Below are 19,896 nucleotides of genomic sequence, written 5' to 3'. Positions count from 1 at the left end.
CCTTTCTCAATTCGCTTGTGGACTGCTATGCACACACATTTTCAGCGGAAAATAATTTAGGCAGGATATGCACGACAGTCCACAAGTGAATTGAGAATGGCGAGCAGGCAAGTGAGGTTTGTTTGGCTAAATATACCATCAAATTTCTCAAGTGTGCGTCAGAGGCAGCGTACTGCATTCCTTTCGCATGTCAAATGTACAAAGGACAGACTGGCCTGCAACTAAATACGTTCCAAAGAAATCACAATACTTCACTCAAACGATCAGTATGCTCGTTTGACTTGGCCGTGCATTGCCACGGTAGGGCTTCAGGTCAAGTTAAGATCAGTCATCTGTTTTCCCCCAAGGTGAAAAATTGACAAGAGAAATCAGTGAGGCACACCAAATAAATAAGACATGTATGAGCCAGCCCCCATTATCAATGTATAAAAAAGCCCCTTTCTCGACGACAAGGGACCGATATTAGTCTGTGCGTATTCAAATTTTTACGCAAGTACCGTTTATTGTGATTTTATGCCTTTGTTTTACAACTTACGCCTTCGCTCTGAAACAACTTGTGCACAAATAAACACACATGCAGTGTTTTCCATTTAATTCTTCCATCAAAATAAACAGTCAGATAGTATCAGGAATCTCTTGGCTCCCTTCTGGCCATGTGTAAACATTGTCCTGAAAAGTTACATGAACTGACTTGAAAACTCAAAACGAAACTACAACTTTCAGCTAGTGGACACGGATAGCAATCGTGGGTGCAAGCTAGCTTCGACACTGCAGCAATACTTCAGCTGTCACACGGCTACACAGTGCTTAAAACACCACAGAAGAAAGTGCAAGTGCACAACAACAAAATTAAGCAGGCGCATTAACCATAAATTTGACTTCAACTGTCACAACATAGGCTGGTGCAAAGGCAACCAAAGTAATAGATATAATTATTGACAGCTGTAGAATTACGGCTTACTGGTTGATTGTCACTATTAAAATTACACCAGTGCGAAGCAGAATGTTCTGTGTGGCGCTGTTGAAATGACAATCATTTGATAAGCAACACTGCAATAACCAGCAACGCCATAGCAAGAGCAAGCAGACGATTTAGCGCTATGTGCGAAATTGCGTGCTTCATTAGTGATAGAGGATCAGTACACTGAACTATCTACCAGCTATCTATATATCTCTGCTGCATTGAAGTAAAGTGAAAAATAATGTAACTTGCCACAGACTCACAACTGCTACAATGCATACTTGCAAGAATAAGAAAAGCTTGCGAAGGATTAAAGAAAGGGCGAGAAAAAAAGAAAGCTTACCAGAAAACACCTCACTACTGTAATAACTGCAGCACAGTGAATACTGGCTTTCATATATTATTGCGAGAAATTCAAGCTTATCAAATATATTTGCCAGTGGCAGTTATTTTGGGAATAAGACACAAATAATTGTGAATATCAATGTTAATGGTAAGCATGCTGCATGCTTAGACCTGTGACATATTTGGCCCACTACACTTTGAATTCTTACATGCGCGGAAACTGCACGAGCGTGTTGCATAAAACAGAAAAAATGCGGAAATAAAAACTAAAGCATGGGAAACTATTTCAAACCAATAAAATCAAAGTAAAAAGTGATAAATATACTGTGTACTAAGCAAAAATAAAATGTAACTTGCAGCCAAGTGATAGTTTTATGTAGAACACGATAATGTGTGCATAACATCTACAAACACAATTAAGCACCAAGTAGAATAAAAATTAAGCCTATTTATTCAGCTGTGTTAAGTATTATGTCGATAAATTTATTCACAAATGATACCGAGATCCTACTTTTTGGAACAGATACACTTCATACATACCTGATCCGACCATCCAGATTACACACAATGCTGCTGCAGCCATAGACAGGGGATCCCTGCCTTTTGGGGGCTTATCCGTGATGTGGACACTGTTGCGGGTCACGGCCTCGCCACTACAAATTAAGTTCTTGGTTAACTTTGTGTTTGGCACATTAAAGCTGTCACATTGTGAGCACATGCAAGAAGCAGCTAAACAATCACCACAACAACCTTTGAACTAGTGCTGGGTTGAAACAGGTCACAAGATCAACGTCACTGATGAATGTCATGATAATAGAAACTGCTTAATTACAGCAAAATGGGGAACCCTTGAACACGCATCAGTAGCAGCACATTTCAAAGAAATCTTTGCTACATCTCTTGTTTTGATGACTTAGTTTAACAACTTTCCCTTGTCCTGTTTAGTTACGTCACAGTTTTATACACCTTGTCTTAACAAGTAAGCTGCACTAGTCGCCAGCTGTGATTGCTTATATTTTCCCCCCTAAAGCTGCTCGCAAACCCAAAACCTCGTAAGGAGAGTTTATTTACAACGCCGAACCATTTATAAGAGAGGAAACATCATTGCAGTAAGAATTGGGGAAGAGGCAGATCAGTCGTTATTATGCAAATCACCAGAAAAATGGGAGGTCACGCACAGGCGCACATGATGAGCACGATTTTTTCCGAACGTAATCTTTGTCCTCGAAAAAAAGAAAAAAAAACGCTTATGAAGATTTTGAATTTCGCATTGACGCAATAAATTTGCGCAACTAAATTCTGACAACGACGGCTCAGCAAGCATCAGCACAGGTGTCACTGTTGTTCTATTTCCTGCGTTCGCAAGCCATTCTATGCACACACGGGAAGCACGCACAACACGCTGTCAGCTGTCACGAAGCCGGACGAAGCCCCTTGCTAGTATCTATGCCGTCACTTCGTTTTAAATAACTTCCTGGTGTCGTCTACATCAACTAGAGCCTCAGAAATAGTTGACACATTCTCCGAGATACGCATGGGCAATGTGCGGTGTTTCAGTGCGCGTTGTACCTGTGTTAGATGGAAAGCATAATCGACGAGGGTTCTTCGCTTGTGTGGCGCAGGCTACTCCCATGTCGTCCGTATCTTGCTTTCGTGTCGGTGCGTTTAATGTGCGTGGGTTGCGCTTCTGGTGTCCGTGTATTCTGTGTTTATCGTGCGACCCACGAAGATTCCTCGAAAAAACCACATGCCGCTGTAGCATGCGTGTGTCCTATGTGGTGTGTGCCAGAAATGTGCGACGGTGGACGATGTGTTTGCAGCCAAGTGCTGCTGTGCAGTCCAGTGAATAGACGCTGCCGCTTACGCGCAGTTTTCTTTAGTGTTTCTTCATAATCTTTGTGATTTGTCTGCGTCTGTGATATAATCCACAATGCGTTTCCATGACGTTACATTGCGATTGTGTAATTTTGTGTCTTGTTAGCCTTCTTCAATGGGCATCCTTTTAAAAATACTCTTGCTCGACAGTAAAAAATGTCTGCAATGAGGTTGAACTAATCCGGCTATTTATTCCTTGAATAATGGCGTGAGTGGTAGTTTTACGAGAACTTAGCACTCCAGCTCGGCACATCAAGCTATAAAGCAAAATATCTAAACTTGTCGCAGTACCGGAATCTTATTATGGTGTGTCAACATCTGGGCTTGCACCATGTTAAATGCAAATGTAACTGTCTACTCATCTCAAGTGTATTTCATTTCTCTATATCATTTGTTACAAGTACAAAATTTTCATAGGTGCACTGCTGTCTTAACGAGTTAAAAAGACACTTTGAGATATTATTCAACAGTATGCGTTGCAATGTATCGACATGAATGCAGAAGTGTAATATGTTGTGCCATGCATAGTTAGTGCGTACACGTATGTATATGAGAACACAAAATCTGATTCCTACATCGCCTGTAGTTTGTAAAACACGAAGCAAAAAAACTATTAAAAAATTATTTCAGCCGGCCCCGAAAGAATATGTTTCCACATAATTTTGTTAAATTGGTAATAAGCTTTGCCACCAAATTATTGTGTATGAGAGATGTTTGCATGCATTTCTCTGGGCAATGGTACAGAATATATGAGAAGCAACCTGCTCACTTGAAAATAAGCTCCTGTGTCACACTACTGCTAAAATGACAGATTTACTGATCAAACATGTTTGTGGTTGTTTGAGTTGCGCATTTGCGAAGCACAGTGGTTGTGTTATCAGCCCTTTCTTCCCTTCAATTTGCGGAATTCTTATCTAGTTCTCAGATAATGTTTAGTATAATATCACGTAAATAAAAGCAAGTATTATGAAGCACAAATGTTAGGTACGAGTACTGGCTTTCAGCACAGCACTCAAAATTGATTTTATGGAAGCTAGAATGAGAAACTTTCATTCATAATAACCGCTTTGTTTCATGCCTTTCTATGAAGTGTAGGAATGGTACATATTAGCCCTTACACTGACATATTTTGAAACTATTTGTTTTACAAAGCTTCATATCAGCCAACCACGTGGAAGCGAGACACTAGATACAGGATAAAACAAGCGTAATATAAACCGAGTTGCTTGTCTGCCATTATTTAACTATTTTCCATGGGACTTGTCCTTGTGCCAAGGAAAACATTAACCATGGAAGTTACCACTGTTGTCGTAAAAGTTGAATTGTAGGGGATTTAAGCAGTAATACTTAATTGTAAATTGACAAACCCTAGAATATATACATATATATATATTTATATGTACAATGTATCATCATTTTATTAACCAGCATTGTCGTCTATCCCTCAGTTTTGCAAGCAAGTGCATAACTTTGTGCTCATTGAAACTTTTGTGTTAATGTAGACAAGGTCATAATTCAGGTCATGTTTTCAGTCATAAGTTAAAGGCACAGCTCTCATGCAATGGTTTCTATTGTAATGGTTCCCATCTTTTAAATCTTCAGCTGGCCACTCTCCCTTCCTGCCGCCACGTTGAATCTTTGAAGCTTTTCCATGCTATGATTACGTCTTGACAATTTCCTTTACTCAGCAGCTTCACCATAACCGTTAGACCTATGTCCACTTAACACCATTCTGACTGAGTATGTCTCCTCATCACCGCACCGAGACATTTAAATAGCATTTTTTCCAGACTATAGAACTTTACCCGGCCTTGTTCGCTCTTTGTCACCTGCTGAATTCCTCTTTTGTATTTTAACCACTGATCTTGCATTGCAGCTTGTTTTGTTTTTGTGTTGCCTTTTTTTGTCCTTTGCTAAATTTGTGCTCTGTAGTCCGCATTCCTGCAATAGCCTTTTGGGGCTACAGTATGTCGAAATAAATAAAAAAAAATTCAGTCTGATGGCTGTGTTAATTTGTAAGCAGCAAATTTCGCATGAAAAAAATTCAAAGCCCTTCCATGTGAAGATGGAAGACCAGCGAATTATAATTATTGGTCTAATAATGCCTAATTATATTTTATTTTATTTTTTAATTTGGTGGTTATGTGAAATAGTTGAAAAGACGCAACCCATAGCTTCGATGCGTCGCCACACGCCATATGCTTTATGTGCGAATGAAAGCGAGTTTAGGCGACTAGATTCACATCACCTTGCACCATCGGCCGCAGCACGTTGGGCCGCTCCGCGTTCGGCTTCTCGTCGCTTTCGAATCCATTCACGCTGTCTCTTTGGGTCCCACGTGTGACAAGGGTAGTTCAAGGGCGCGTTAAGGTCTCCGAGCCCACAGGGGTATGTGCCATTGAGCTTGGACCCTTTCTGCACTATCACCAGGGTCGGCCCACATGACAGGAGTATGTGCCATTGAGCTTGGACCCTTTCTGCACTATCACCAGGGTCGGCCCACTTGTGTTATGTCAAAATGTTGGACACATTTTTTCTAGATCCTAGCCATAGACAGCTTCACTGTAAAAAAAAACAATGGTACAAAAAGCATCGAGGACCTTTATAAACCAAGGCACTAGTCTAGTGTGCAAAAGCTAAGTTTACACCACACCACACTGGCATACATGACCAACAGTGCCACACCACAGTGATGTGCACACCAAGTACCACTAGGCTACTGTGATTTGCACACCAGCTAGCAATCAACCATCCTGGTGTGCACACCAGAACACCAGGCCACTCTTGCGGGCACATCACAAGACAGACCGCGCTGGTGTTTACAATAGAAAACGCCAGAACCCACCAAACTGGTCTGGTGTATTTTTCAACTGGGATAACCGTTAACTTCGGAGACAAAGAAACAGTTGAAGCTCTCACCTACCAAATTTTTCGTATGTTGCTACGCTAGTTATAGTTATTTCCGGAGCGCGACGTGACCACACATACCCATGATCAAGTATAACATTGTTTTGTCAGACTGCGTTTTAAATGTTCGCTATTAAAGAGAATATGAACATAATTTCATTTCGACTCTCTACGGAAGCTCGTTACCTTATTGCTCGCGGGATCGAATCCCGGCCACGGCGGCCGCATTTCGATGGGGGCGAAATGCGAAAACACCCGTGTACTAAGACTTAGGTACACGTTAAAGAATCCTAGGCGGTCCAAATTATTCCGGACTCCCCCACCACGGCGTGCCTCAATCACATCGTGGTATTGGCAAAAAAAAAACACAATATTTTTCGTTACCTTATAGCGAAATTTTCTGCACTCACTCAAGTAATTAAGATCACGAGTTTGAAGAAAGCGTTCATAGGGCATCTTTTCCTCTGCCGCACGGCCGGGTGTGTGCAGTCCCTCTGCATCCTGTAGTGCAGGTCACATGTTCTACTGCAGGTTCTATGGCTAACCGCCAGAAGGCTAATCTCTCGATGCGCACCGTCTTCCCGTGCGCCCAGTGTTACAGTTCCCGTCAAGCGCCCAGTTGTGGAGGTCGGCGCAGTTGAAATTATCAAGGAACCAACACTGCCGAACGATCGCTTTGGGACGAGCAAGCGTTCTTCTCTGCTAGATAGCCTCATCATGCAATCGCTGTGAACACTCATGATTGATTGATGACTGATTTATTTGTGTCTAACCACTTGAAACCAGAGCTCTTTGGCTAGTAAGCGAATGCTCACTGCAAGTTACTGAGAATAAACAATTTCGAGACTTCTTGAATACAATACAATGGTAATGTAATGATTTGCTCTCTCTGTCAGTGCTTAGACAGTGTCCTGTATTTTATCCGCATCAATTCATAGATCTGCGTGGAATGATGCAGGTCTAGATGCAAGGAATTCCATAAAATTCTAACGTGGATATAACCATTCCTTCACTCTAAAATTTCATGATCATATCACTCTAAAATTACAACTTCAGTCGTAATTGAAAGCGGCTATTGATCTTGATCATGGAATAACATTTTCAGGGAATAATTATTAATTACACAACAGCTGCTCAGGGGTACATCGTAGGGTAAAAATTGGTCTTTCACCAGCCGTACTTACACGGTGGTGTTTTTGTGACGATTCATACACTTTGAAAAATACTGTAATTCATCCAGTTTGCGTGAGATCACACAATATTTTAAAGCAAGCCACATTTCTTGGTAAATAATTTTCAGTCCATAAATTGTTTATTTATCTGTATCGCACATTTTTCATCTGCAGGTTTGCATTGCCAAGAGGTGCACTGTAGTACCAAAAATGCTGCATACATTCCAGAAGACGCTAAAACGGTCACTGAAAGCAGGCCTATAAGTTTTTTCTCATATACGGCTACATATGCTGGATTTTCATAATTATATATGATACAAGTAATTTCACCAAGGGCAATAATCGTGGCACAGAATAAATAAAAAAACTTTATGGAAAAGACACAAAAACGATGACAACGATTTAAAAGTGAAAACAAACAATAACAGAGGTTTTTTTATAACTAATTAAGAAGGCTCGGCTCTCACAAGACAGCCAGTTTCCTAGTAGCGATCCTTGCATTCTTATGGGACTCTTGTTTGGCTGCTCGGTTGACACCATGTGTGCTTACAAACGGCTGTAGGGTCTTAAATGGCATGACGCTTCCTACAAAAACAATTTTATAAACCTGGACAGAGAAAAGATCTACTTGTATTTGGTCGCTCAGTGTCAAGAAGCCATCGTTCTTAGGACACAACCACGGCTTAGTTAATTATGCCGCGTGCACTGTGATGCGCCTCACCAACTAAGCTCTTCGACAGGACTTTCGATGGAAAAGTATAGTTGTTGCCAACAAAAGTAATGGCAGGGCTGCTTTTCTTATAAACTTTTAATCGGCATTTCATGTCTCAATGCATTCCCTCCAAGCAGGGAAGAGGACAGATTCCACAATATTACTGAGTGTCTTTACAGACCAACGTGCTGTTCAAGAAATTTGTATTTGCAATGCTCTGCGTGTGTGCGTTTTTCTTTCCTACATAGCTTTTGGAGAAGTTTAACTCTGGCGCCCAGAGTACTGAATGCAATGATACATTTCATAATTTTTGGAGAAGGAACTTCCATCTCTGAATTTCCAGAAAAACTATAGGGGCACCTCAGCAACTCTTCTGTGTAAATGCGAGAGCATTACTTGTCGCTGAGTCTGTAACTGAGTTATGTCATTGACTTTAGGGCTGCGACGAAATGTTGATGAGCTTAGTGCTCCTGCGTTATGTTTCCGAGTCTAGTGTTGCTGCTTATGAGGTCGCAATAACACAAAACGACAAACCGGCCATATTGGTATCTACCCGCAGATTTATTTTGCGGAGTCCTCATTAAAGCACTGTTTCACGCCCGATGCGCTGAGTGTTCTTTCTCGATGTCAACACTCTTCATCAGCACGATGACATCACTCTGCCGAGCGATGAAACTAGTTTTCCGAGTGGCACCATGGTGTTGACACAACATTTCTTCATCAGGTTTGCAGGAAAACTGCACTTCGTACTCTGGGGAGCAGCTCCACTTCGCCGTGCTCCCTCCGCAGCCACTCGCTCTGCCATATAGTGAGCCGCCCGCCAGACAGAGCCATATTCATCACTGTCGCTTGTCGAACGGTGGCTCGGTGGTTAGCGCGCTCGGCTACGGAGGGTAGCAGCCTTTTTCAACAATGGTGTTGCAGAGAATTCTATCCTATGCACCACCGCAGACGAAAAAGGCTGTTGATACACTGGCCCTTGATACACTGTTAAAGGAGCGGCTGTAGGTCCGCCTTCCCAGTGCGCGGCGCAGCGGTCCGCGAAGTCGTATACGTCACCCAGGCGAAGCCAAGATCGCCGGAAATATGCTAACGGTACAGTTCGGCATGATGAACGTGGTCCGCATCAGTGCAGCTAGTGATCAGCTCATTCAGCTGTTGCCGCAGTGCATGCGTGCGAGGCGGGCGAGCGCTTTTTTTTTCTTTGGCGAAGGCAGAAACTGAGCACGTCCTCTTCAGTCTACGGAGCGAGCGAAGTATGAAAGCAAACTTTGCTCTTCATCGCGCGATCTAGTTCGGCATGCGCGACAAGAGAAACGATGTGCAAAGCTTTCCCGCTACGTATGCGTTAGGAAAGTTTCTGTTTTCTATTTTACATTCAATATATGGACAAGGTAACCGTTGCCTCGCTTAACCATGGTTATTGCAGTAGGTTGCTCATTATTTTTCTCAAAGAAAACAGCAAGAATAAAAGAGAAACCAAAGGATCTGCTTATAATAAAACACAATTTCGCACCAGGCGCAGGTTCACCTTGTGGCGCATGGCCTGATCATAACCTATTACTCCCCGCTCTCTTTGTACCACCGCCTCTGGCTGCTGTGTAACTAATAAAATGGAAAGATACCTTTCTGTGTAACATAATGTGAACTGACGTCTTGCGTCAAATTAAAAAATTTTTAATGCTGCTCTATAGTTGCAGCATCTTCCATTTTAATGGCTGAAACTGTGTTCGCCTCTGAACTGCCTATTGCTTTTAGACGCCGCTATGAGATACCATTTATTCGATATTTACGTATTTTAATATGAGTGCCTACAAAGTTGCACCAATTAATCGGGTATCGTGTGCAGATCCCAAGGAAGGCGCACTGCTATTGCACCGTTGAGTTATTTTTTATGCTCGAGCATACGTGTCGGGCGCGAACATAACAATTTACCGATAAAGCCCCTTCAACTTCGATGTTACAATTTTCGTTGAAGTACCATACGTGGCGGTGTGGGCCCTACGATGTGCGACGCATGTATCCGATATAAAAGCCTCGTTAAAAAAGTGAACTGCCGTGGAGAGATTTGCATCGCAAACTGTCTTATCACGCCGGTTATCACATGTAAGTATGCGTTGCAACACGCACACGCTACACGTTGTCACAGTGGCTAACAACCTCCACGCGAGCTCCCTGAAATTCTCCAGTGCCATTTACTGCAGACTTCATACAAGCAACAGCTTTGCCTTCTCTTCAAACTTTTAGAGGAAACCGATCCTCGGCTTGAAAGGAAAACCTATAGAGCAAATTGCCGAGAACTCACAACCATTGCCGTCGTTCCTACTTTGCCACGCGGAGATACGCAATCCGTGTAACTCTTCAACGCCGACTTTTAGGGGCGAAGCTCCTTATAGCGGCACCCGTTCCGTCCCCGTCGTCGTAGTAGCAGTGTGTAACCAGTCTGAGAAAAAAAATCCGAAGTTGTGTCCGTAACGCGGAATCAAACCAGGGACCCCTCGCTTCCGAGCGCGCGGCGTTAGCCCACTACGCCACGAAGCGGACATGGACACACGCACCACGATGGCAATAAATACCCAACATTAACGAAAGGCCGCGTTTTTAGCGCGTTTCTAACGCGTTTGTGCTAGCGCGTTACGGCCCGTGTAAGAAGCTGGTGTAAGACGCTGTGGCCTCTCCGCCTTACCTTCAACACGTTTCGAACACGCTGCCCAAAGCGGTGGCAAGTCAAGTTCAAGTCGAGGAGCGTTTATGAATACGGGGGGTATCCTCTCTCAGCAGTCATGTGATGGCGTCGGCAAACGCGGTGCACGTTCCGGCATGTGTAAATGGCTACGTAAGACGCTGTGGCCGCTCCCCCTTACTAGAGAGTACTGCACGTTTCTAACGCGTTTGTGCTAGCGTCCCCTTAAGCGGGAGATCCGATGATTCCCTCCGGAGCTTCGCCCGCTCATCATCATTCACCCCGTGGATATGCTGTGATTTTGTAGAGCAGAGGGAACATTGTGAAAAGAAACAGACTGTGCTTTCCATCTGGCTGATGAACATTGCGAAGTGCAGCAGAATTGCTAGTCCATGAGAAGTTTCTTAGGTGACCGACCCATCGTCCTAGAAGCGCACCGGGTGATGGCAGTATACTACGGCTGTGGATGCTCCAACCTTCCCATTATGTTTCCTCTGCTCGCAGCTAGGCGTCGCACGACTTGCTGGGGATGCAAATAGTTCAATTTGAACTTGGCTAACCAGGTGGAAAACGTGTCACATGTATATGTGAAGATAAAGGTTACATCGCAAATGTGAGTGTTAGAAGAGGGGACGAAGTTCTTGCACCCAAACACTATGGAGCCACACAGCACGCCGTGCCTGGCCATCCATGTTGCTGCAGCCGCAGCCAGAGCACCGGGGCATGAAGACGGAATCAGAGTTGCATCCTATGGTCGACGTAAATTCAGCAACAAGTAACGAACACGACATTCGCGTCTCTCCCACATGCCCTATAGGGTGTGCCGGCCGGCTCTTGAAAGCCCTATGGCAGTGATAAGCCACGTGATGAGCTCGCGCAAGCAGCAACGCGCGCGAAGAACAGATGCAATGCTTTGTAACTCGATATTCTAGTGGTTCTAGTCTAGAGGAATATATGGGGACCATAAGAGAGCTCCAGATGGTATAGTGGTAACGTCCAAGCAGCGCTCGTCGGAGACGAGGCATAGTTTTTCAGGTTGCTTCTCCCCCCTTTCGCACCCTCCAGATCCAACGCGGCGTGTCAGACAGCAACAGCTGCAGCAGTAGAAAACTTGAAAGCAGGGGCAAAGTAAGCTTGGCTTTTAAATACGGTGCTCGTAGAAACCAGTCGATATAGAAATTATTGCACGGCGACGTGTAAAACAAAATGACATTTATATGCGACGTATTTGGCTCGTTCGAGGCACATTGCAATATCCAGGTAGGTAGGTAGACTTCTTTTCTCTGTTTTGCCTGGGACGTTTAGACCTCTGTAAAAACATCTGCCTCCGAGCTCAGCACCCCAATTCCCTAACAACACTACGCCGTGATCAGAAGCATACTCTTCTCGTGCCAAGGGCGACTAGCTCTTTGGCACGTTTGGTGCTTGTTTCACGTGCCATTTTCTTCTGTTCTTTCCTCATGACAGCTAGCCCTTTAAGACGCTGCCTAACACTGTACCGTCTCTAGGATTGACTCACATTCTCCAGTAGTTTCCTCACAGCAGCAAGCACTGGGTTGAGACTGCGACGTTGTACCACCTTCAGACAGTCCCACGTCTAACAGCTTTTAAAGTTTTGTCGCGGTAGTGCAATTGCCATCAGCCTTTTAAAATAGACCACATGTCGTTGACATAGCTACGTACGATTGTATAACACTTAATAACAGATCACGTACTAATCATTGTATCTCTCACTTAGACCTGTTAAATGCCCATGCACAACCCAACAATCACCATGTCGTATGCTCACGCCGAATGGCCGGTGAAAAAATCACACGGTCGCCGCCGCGATGGTCGTCACTATCATCTTGTTGTTGTCGTTACATACAGAGTCGCACCAGCTCCTAGTCTCACACAAAAATGGTGATCTTTTTGGTAGCACATTGCGTAATTCCAAATGATCCTGGGTAGCCAGCTATTAGCAAAATACTTCGAGTAGCACCGATTACCATATTGGGTGGGATCTGCTTTTTATTTTACAGCAGAGCTGTTAAAGGCTCGCTAGGTTGGTCTCGTTGTCGTGCGCAGCATCGCTGAGTTGGGAGAACTTGAGCTGGGAGAGAGTGAAGTTTGCGCTCGTGCTTGTGCCCTGCTCCCGCGTTCATCGTCGTCGTCTGCTTCCAGAGCTGGCTGCGTTGTCACTAATCGTTCCGGCGTAGAATTTCACGTTTCTTCTGCCGTCTAACGGGGAGGCCGCGTTTACGTGGGCCATAGCTTAACGGGTTACGAGCCATTCATGAGCAACTGACGACGTGTCCTAAGGCGTTTGAGCAACGCCGACGCGAACGCGCTCGGGAAAGGGCTCGTCGGCGACGTGCCGATTCTAGCGTAAGCTCTTCCGAAGCCCAAGCAAAACGTCTTGAAAGACCCGTGGACCCCGAGTTGAGGGAGGGCAATGTTAAGGTCAATCGTAGGCGTCGTCTTGCCCTCCAGGAACCCGACATCGGTGGTCCACGCCTCAGAAACGCTAGCGCAAACTTGTCCAGTGCAACGGCCAGGTTTCAAAGCGAATTTCTCAAGCGGAACGTTCATGATATACATGTTCCCTTAGGTGATACCCTACGACGATACGGCCATTCTCATCGTGGGGGGAAGGGGCAATATTCACTACAGCAGACCTACCATAGTCGCAGCTTTGCTGGCTTCCATCTTCACAGTAGTGGAAGGGCTCTGAATGTTTTAGCTTTCTGTTCTCGATAAACCAGCAACGCGTGCAGATTTTTTCTGTGTCTTTTCAGTGAAACTATATTCTTTGGCACATTGTTCTACTGTGTTTACTTACCAAATGGGGCTTTACGTTTAGCACCTTTATTTATTACTATAGTCCGATGAATCGTTGTTGCTACTTTATTACATATGCACTTCACACGTCCACTTGTATGGCTTATATACTTTTCTCGAAGTACCGCAAGTGTTGAATGCAATTTGGCATTGCAGTGGAGGATTCGTGCGATTAAGCAGTATCCCTTCACATACATGGCGCACCTCGTAGCACCTGTGATTAAACAAATAGAGTTGTCACAAATGCTTACAGTCTCTGTTACGTAAAGTAATTCATATGAAATATCTAAAGTATCACTGATTAGTTAAAGGCATGGTTGTGCATTTTTCAGGATATTAGACGTTTTTGGATTCTTTTTTCTAATAAACGTTGTCTATTTTTGCAAGACAAACAGGGTTTGATGATGGCTCCACGGGTAGTTTTGTTCATCACTGCCCGTTGTCATAGATATTCGGAACTTCAAAGAGAAACGTGCATTTTTATTTACCATGAAAGTGACAAAATGTAATAATTCGGGGAGAACAAGGAATCTAAAGGCCATTGCATGAAATCCACAGTGATATTGATGTAAGACTGCGCTCGTGGCCGTTTTGCTTGTGCTGTATCTACCATAAGCATAAAGTGTTCGTGTGCGCGCTACTAGTAGCGAACAGGCTGAGCTCTGGACAGATATTTTGGGTGAATAGACACAACCAGTTTATAAATGAACATATCCCACGTACTTTATGTGGGTAAAACAAGAAAAGCTATATCTAATGTTTGCAGGGGCCTTTATACTTAAAGAGGCGCTTTAGCTGGCAGCAAACTCGGAGTTTCCTATTCATGTATTTGTGAAACGCATAAATGATCTATCAGACAACTAATGTAGGGGCATAAATGAAATTTCTTGCACTTAGAAAACACAGTTTAAGTTTTATATTGTTGGAAGCAGCATTTAAATTTTAGAATTTATTTATCTCACAAAAATTTTAATATTCATGAGAAAACAATTTAATCATCAAGTTTATTGTTCCCTAACATTTCAGCAAAACTGTGCATCAAATCTAGTAAATGGCATGTGTTAGAGCATCATAGGTGGACAAAAATATATGCTTATATCTTAAAAGAACTTTTCACCGTATTTTCGAGAGTTTTGCACAAGACACTAGAAATTTGTACGCATATTGCGGAGCGGCACATAGGCGATCAATTTGCATTAGAACCCCGAAAAGGTGCAACACGCATATTTATGTTATTGCACTTTCGTTACTGAGTTACAGATTTGTAAAACTAATGCTTACGTTTAGCTTCGATCCTTAACATTATATTTGATGGCGTACATAAAAATCTACTGGCCAGAATCGGTGGATTGTAAGTTTATTAATTTATTGAACTTTTTCAAATTAGATTCAGTCGATGCCTAGGAAAACAATAACTACGTCCCGGTACACTTGAATGGCATCGCCTGAAGGAAAGTTCTTGCTTAGGTGCTAAATTTGCCTTATTTCAGCTTACAAATTACGTAGCAGTATCGGAAGTCAAGATACATAAAAGTTATGTCAGCATCAGAGAACTCGAGCAGTAATTTATAGTAATCGAAATATATATCAAAAGTAATCCGTACTTCTCCACTACAGCGTGCCTTCAATGCTATCGTCCTGGTCGCACGCTAAAACCTAGAATTCACTCTTAAAACTTTAATGCAACACTTCTAGGTGTTTCAAAAGGCTAGTCTGCACAATTAGGCAACATATTTCAAATAATGACTGAATCGATTAACAACGCTCATGGGCTCGCGTTCGGACACAACAACACCCGGTCCAAATATCTATGCAACTGCTTATTGTGTACTTACGAGCCACTCTAGCACTCATCTAACCATGAGCGCGGCATTTTGAATTCAATGTTGGACAAACACGTTTCCCTGCGATTTTTATATAACCCTGTCTTGCGCTAAACTACTTCATTACTTGCTTGCTGAAATGATAGATACGTCACGACGCCAAACCATTTGTCGTCTTCGAATTGGTTGTCCTCATTAGTCACTGACTATTACCCAATTGATTATGAGCCCTACGCAATAGATACCTTGGCTAGCACCATTTCAGTCCTTTATTCTCATCTGGGAAATTAGTTACGTCAGCCTGTCATCCGAACGAAAAATATCTGTCTCCCTGTATTGTAAAGTTGCGCACGTTATTTTTTTTTCAGCTTCATTAGCGCAGCCTTTGTAATCTAAAGCAAGTTTCGGTCTCAATAATTTTGTACTGCTAATCACTCAGTTTTTCTAAATAAACTAAAACTAAATCACACAGTTTTTGTTTCCGTTATGCTTCTCGGAAATACCGGCTTAACTTCACCGATCACTACAATATTAGGTGTGCGGTGCTTCCCCCTAACTTCACCACTTTATTAATTACACGGACAGCGACCATCATTGGAGGTGTTTAAGTAAGGAAATTTTGTTCCTTGGGTTGACAGGTCCACTGTTACCCTGCTCGTCTTCAGGAGAGTGTAAAGGTGAGCAAGTTTTTACGTTTTAACTTCCTCGAACAATTGTACGCGCACAATTGACGAGAGCACAAGAGAAAGAAACACATGGACAGCAGCTCTGTATATGTCGATAGAAGCTCTTCTGTACGAGTTATGATACAAAATGTATCCAGCTATCTTCAATGTTCTCTTCAAATACTACACAAAACATGGTCTACTATGCTTATTTATAAGCGTAGTAAACAAGGTAAACCAAACATACTAAAATAAATAAGGCAGACAAACTTCCCATTTCCTGTTGCTTTGTTTACTTCAATTTATCAGTGAATATTATGCAAAATAACAAAGAACTCGCTATTGTTAAAGCCAGGGGACATTTTCTACAACTGGCTGACAATATTAATCCTACAAAGTCTCTGACTTTGGCTCACGAGATGCATCGTCGTACAATCGTCTGTTAACAAGTTTGCCCTCAGAATGTTGTTGGAAATTGTTTCATTTTCTTTGAATTTGCCGGTTTAAAATGTTGGTCCGCACTTTGTTTTAAAGTAGTTTCGTGACCTCAGTGAGTGTCGTACTGCAAACAATGAAAATAAAATTTAAGAAATTTTTTCTCCCTCTCTACCTAAAGTGTCATCAGCGAAATCGCTTTAGTCTTCGTTGTGAATTCATAGTATCGCATTCCTGCAAAAGCCAAACATTCTCGTTAAATAATTCGTGATTCCGGAGCTATCTAGGGCTACGTGAGTTATCAATGAAGAATAAAGAGGTGAAATGGCAGAATTGTGTTGAGTTAGCGAATATAAGTAACACTACAAGCGAATTTTCGCCGTCGCTAATTTGGTAATTCCTGTCGCGGCCCACTCCCGGTAAGCCGTGGTTTCGAGGTAAAGCGTGTGAGTTTGAGCCAAAATGCATGGTGGCTTGATCCCCCGCGCGCGAGATTGGAGGTCACGTAATCAAGCGTGCTAAGGGAAGCGGGGGGGGGGGGGTGGCGGGAGGGTAGCTGAGCTTGTGGTGACTTGATAAAGCGTGCCTTGGAGAGGGGGAGTGGTAAGACAAGCGCATCTCCTCCTCTAGCCCGTACGTGACTGCACACGGCTTTCCGCGCGGCTGAACTCATGAGCGGCCCATGCCCATGGCGGGTGCAAAGTTGGGGCGAGCTGAGATGGCTGGTGTCTTCGTGCGCCCGGTGCTTCCGCGCAGTTAGTGTTTGAGGTCGCGTAATGCTAAGTTTCGCACATGTGTTGAAGCGAGAGGCATAATAAAACGTTCGTGTTGCCCTGTTCGCGCCCTTCATCGTTCCAATGATGATAGGGAGTGTTTGTGGTCAGCGGGCAACGTCTGATTATGTTTCCGTGTGCGCGCAAGACACCACCTTGTAAATTTAATTAGTCATTGAAATTATACTGCAGTTTAAATGGTCAATAAACATATGAGTCGTTGTGTAGTTGTCTAATACAATGCTATCGCTATCAATGCTTCACTTGTTAGGCAAGATTGGACACTTTTTTTTTCATGCTACCAACACTCAAGAGCAACAAACACTTGAGAATGGCTGTGCTATCAGTTTCGAGATGCTATAGCGTACAGCCAGATTCAACTGAAATTTAAGACGCCAAACTAACTTCTCTCACGTTTGCGTTGATGCCTATGCACAAATCAGATTGCTTGAAAAACGCGGTGGTAGCTCCCGTACGTGTTGCGTTGTTATTAAGCAGAGCACCTGTTAATGAGGTCTCCAAGCCACGTAACCTTCGTATTCTGAAGCGTGGTGTGGTGGGAGTTTCGTTTATATTGTACAAGGGAGACCTTGATGCCCCCAATGTACTGCAGACCCCTATATTTTTGCCCAATGTGTTTTAACGCAGCGATGCAAAGCATACAGAGTAAGACCAAAGCACCTACTAGGATCAGGTTAGGCTGATTATGACTGTGTAGCTTACGTCGTACACGTCAATATAAAGCGTTGCTCAGAAGTACTGTCTTTCACGAGCAGCCATACAAAATTATCTTTTTTCACGCAGCGCCTTACTGAAGCACTGTAGGTAACACAGTATCAGTCTGTATGTCTCAATAACAAAAATATAGTTTTTCCCATAATGAGAAGCAGAGACGCGATATCTGGCACTAAGTTATTATGCGTAATTGACCTTACAGTATTTCATAGAATGTATTAGTTGGAATAAACGCTCGCAAATGCCCGCGACAATCTTCTTTAGAGAACTTCAAGAATACTTTTCGAAAAACAGTGCTTAGTATTGGAAGAGATGAATCCTTAGTGAGCAGTACCCACAAGTAAATATGACGCTGTCATTTGTGAGTACTTACCACCATTTTGGGTACCTTGTTCACTGACGATGAAGACGCTACCGTTGAAAGTCTTTTCTTGATTATAAATAAGCGTCATATCTTGATACATGCCAGTGTGACCTACAGAAGTAAACGGCCCATTATTAGCGTGGTAAAAAGCACTAGGTCATCACACATAATCTCTGTCATTTTATAGATGTGACGCAACATGATTTTACATAAATAAGTGTAAATATAAGTTAAAGCGGCAGATCCCACGAGCCAAAGTCGACACGTGGGAATTGGTGTTAAACGAAGCTTTTCTTAATCTATGCGAAAATGGTAATTGAAATGTTACGCAAACGTAATGGTAATGAGAGAGAGAGAGAGAGAGAAAGACGTTTATTAAGTAACAAGAAATGAAGGAAATGTTTGCAGAAAATGACAATTGCGGGAAGCCGGACTTAATATTTGTTACAATTGGGCCGGCATCCCCCGCTAGATTGACGATGTCCCGATGATGCCTAAAGGCCGCGGTCCCTGCGACCTTAATTCACATCAATGACGTTGGAGTTGGAGCCGCTGGATGAGGTCGCGGAACTCTTCCAGCAGAGGATGACACGCGGGATTGCCTGGGTATGAGAAGTCATTACTTCACGAGAGTTAAAATACGTTGTTCTTGTTGAACAATTCCTTAGATGTGGAGTGCCACAAGGAAGCTGGACACTTCTTCATAGGGGAAAGCAGTATAATATTGAGGAACTCCGTCATCGACGTCACATCCAATTTGAACCATAATCTATCACGGCCGCCGCGCACCCAACTAAAAGTGTCTTGCGCTTAGTACTCGTCGAAGTACGTCTTCTCACTTAAAAATGAGACGCGCTTCTTTGTCGATGTCACTGCATATGGCCACTTCGACGGTGAAGGCGCACGCCGCCATTCGTCGCGACGTCGCGACGCAAATGTCCCTCCCCCTACACACACGCTGGAAAGTAAAATTTGTGTCTCTCCCCTACGAGGACAGCCCTTTCGCGGAGGTAAAGTAGCATAAAAGAGTATCCCACGGGTAGACCTCCTCATTCCTTGAGCGGCAAGCATATCTTCCTTCCGCCCATGTGTAGGTCGTCTACCTGGTCGCCTGACACCACGCGTAACGAGGTCATCCTGTTTAGTGCTTGTTTAAAAAGTATAATTTTTCTCCGTAAAGGCTTTTTTTCGTTCTTGCTCTGGTAGCAATGAATAATGCCGCGAGACAGAACAAGACCGGCGCCGAAGCACAGGTCAGCATTAGGCCGGCACCGAAGAAGAGGAAGTAGAGGTTGCTCCTCGCCATTTTGGCTGGTTGCTGCTATGCCTGTGCTACTCGCCTATAGAGGCTAGAAGGTTTCTCCTAGTGTCGGGAGCGGGCGCTCTTTCCCAAAGCGCAGGAGAAATCAGTTTGGATGCTTGGCGGCGCAGTTCAAAGAGGGCGCTGCGCTCCGGTGGTGGGTCACTGGCAGCCGAAGAATATGCGCAGACCCAAGTCGTCGACAGTTTTGCGTAGCACGTGCGCCGACGGAGTGTACCTTGTTCCTGCCTTTCTTTACGTTGAAACCCTAGTGCCATGACCTGACGCGCTGCAACGTGCTGAACTTCTGTAACTATGCCTTCAAA

At 43.6% G+C, this 19,896-nt stretch overlaps 1 long non-coding RNA gene across 1 annotated transcript; it reads right to left on the bottom strand.

The window, feature by feature from the left end:
- Positions 1-13,487: 13,487 nt before the first annotated feature.
- On the bottom strand, positions 13,488-18,383 carry LOC125940000 (uncharacterized). Its single transcript, XR_007463231.1, has 3 exons — positions 18,280-18,383; positions 16,380-16,525; positions 13,488-13,689 (listed from the first exon to the last, which is right to left on the bottom strand). It is a non-coding gene; the product is annotated as an uncharacterized LOC125940000 (long non-coding RNA).
- Between the last annotated feature and the right edge of the window lie 1,513 nt (positions 18,384-19,896).

The sequence above is a fragment of the Dermacentor silvarum genome, chromosome 9 (assembly GCF_013339745.2).
Source record: "Dermacentor silvarum isolate Dsil-2018 chromosome 9, BIME_Dsil_1.4, whole genome shotgun sequence".
NCBI lineage: Eukaryota > Metazoa > Arthropoda > Arachnida > Ixodida > Ixodidae > Dermacentor > Dermacentor silvarum.
Note: the sequence above shows the minus strand (reverse complement) of the source record. Positions and strands in the feature narration are given on the sequence as shown.